The sequence below is a fragment of the Zootoca vivipara genome, chromosome 7 (assembly GCF_963506605.1).
Source record: "Zootoca vivipara chromosome 7, rZooViv1.1, whole genome shotgun sequence".
Taxonomy (NCBI): domain Eukaryota; kingdom Metazoa; phylum Chordata; class Lepidosauria; order Squamata; family Lacertidae; genus Zootoca; species Zootoca vivipara.
The window spans coordinates 82,796,291-82,798,449 of record NC_083282.1 but is presented as its reverse complement, the minus strand read 5'-3'; the positions used below and the strand labels follow the sequence as shown (position 1 = coordinate 82,798,449).

General features: G+C 44.7%; 1 long non-coding RNA gene across 1 annotated transcript; it reads left to right on the top strand.

Moving 5' to 3' along the window:
- Positions 1-423: 423 nt before the first annotated feature.
- On the top strand, positions 424-1,876 carry LOC132592507 (uncharacterized). The gene is made up of 3 exons (XR_009557975.1): positions 424-483; positions 684-798; positions 1,219-1,876. It is a non-coding gene; the product is annotated as an uncharacterized LOC132592507 (long non-coding RNA).
- Positions 1,877-2,159: the final 283 nt, after the last annotated feature.

The following is a 2,159-nucleotide window of genomic DNA, read 5'->3' as shown; positions in this document are numbered from 1 at the left end:
ATAGATAATTGAAGCTTAAGATGCATCTTGTATGTGTGGCGAATATATATATTGCCCGTTTCCAGTTTCTCTGTCTCTGGACTTTAAAAAGAAAATCGGTTTCATAAAATTGCTTTCCAAAATCGGAAGCAGCTGACACGATCCTTTGCATTTTAAGTAATCTGGTTATGCAACTTTCTCTCTCTCTCTCTCTCTCTCTCTCTCACACACACACACACAAACACACAGCAAAAGATAGAAGTGGGGAAGTTTCTGGAAGATTATTCCGAGCCTAACTTTTCTTATTGCAGCCCCCCCCCCCTTCTCCCTGGGAGTGTCTGACTAGTTCTGCAGCTTGGCAGAAAACCCAGACGTTACCTCATAGCTGCGGCTAGACAGCCCCGTTTTATATGCCAAGCAACCACTGCAGCAGCAGAGGGAGCCTGGGCCCTGCTTGATTAGCACTTTCGCTGTTTTCAAGAGTCCTGGAGTGTTTTGTTCAAGGTGGGCTGCCGCGTGTGTGCGCTTAGTGGCTTCCTTTGTGCAAGTGAGCTTGTGGGGGGGGGTTAAAAGAGGGGGGTGGCCCTGTCCCACGGCAGGGTGGGGAGGGTGGCAGGCAAAGTGGGGCGCAAGGGAGCGAATGGAGCAGAGTTAAAAATAAAATTTTAATAAGCAACCGTAATCCTCTTCCTCTGTGTTATCAGTGGAAAACAGGGACCTGGCCTGTTTCTATTTTAACTCTCGTCACATCCTAAGAGGTCAGTGGGAAATGGAGAATAAACAGCTGCTGCAGACATCAGGACAAGTGTAAATTAAATGGTTAGTTTCCCCTCCATGCATGCTTCGTTCGTTTTGTGTGTGAGTGAGTGGGGAGTGATGTATTTTAGAATTTCTGTTTTGTTGGAAGCCGCCCAGAGTGGCTGGGGGAACCCGGCCAGATGGGCGGGGTATAAATAATAAATTATTATTATTATTATTATTATTATTATTATTATTATTATTATTATTATTATTTCGGGGTGGGTGGGGGGTTGTTGCTTCATCTGGGCGTGTTGAGAGGGAAAGTATTTGCAGACATTACTATACTTGTTTGCAGACAAGTATGTACTATAATCTCCTTCTGTCCCAGTTATCTACACCTTTTACTTTAGTAGGTCTATGCCCGCAAGGTGCACACAGTGGCACCTTAAACTGCAACCCTTTTCCATTTTACTGTTGTGCAATTGGCTTCCTTTCCAGGTTGCTGTTCACTGCCAAACATTTGAAAACAGAATTTTAAAAAGAGAGACCGTGATATGGTGAAGAACTACAGCGTTCACCAGCAGGAATGATCCGGTTTTGTGTTGACCCTGCAATAATATTCTAAGGCAAGGGAGACTTCTTAAAGCACAAGTCCCGGGGTTTTTTTTGGGGGGGGGAAATAGTGTGACAATTGTTGCTTACATTAAAAGCATAGCTTCGATCACATTGTGAGCTTCAGTGTGATCTCCTTCAGATTGCTAAGAATCGCACCTTTAAAATATCACACCGTTAACAAAAGAGAACAGGTTTCTAGTCCTTATGATTCCGAAGACAATTGAAGGCAGCATCTGTTAATAATTCTGAGTTGGAAGAGGTGGCATCGTTCGTCCTAGCTTTCATCCCAATTATTCCTAACCCTAAATCCTATTCACGTATCCATAGATAACCCGTTAACCCTGCCTCTCCATATCCATTATTGTTCTGTTATTCAGATCTCCGTGGTCCCACTTTGAAAACTGCTTTCCCATTGTTTCTCTTGCACCAGTTAGTTTCACCTTCTTTGAAATTTCCTGTTAACAGTGTAAGCCAGGCATCCCCAAACTTTGGCCCTCCAGATGTTTTGGCCTACAACTCCCATGTTCCCTAGCTAACAGGACCAGTGGTCAGGGAAGATGGGAATTGTAGTCCAAAACATCTGGAGGGCCAAAGTTTGGGGATGCCTGGTATAAACTGGCAACGAATCTAACTGACAGTGTGGTGGACGTAGCTTGGCCATGCCATTCCGGCTTGGTTAGCAACTGCACCTTTTAATGTAAAAGGAAGAGCCCTTTTCTGATTCATCATCCAGATTCGGGTGGGAAACCCTCAAGGAGGATATAGGAGCAGCAGCCTTCTCCCAGGTGTGCTTCCCCAGCGATTATGTTTCTGTAAAGGCCATG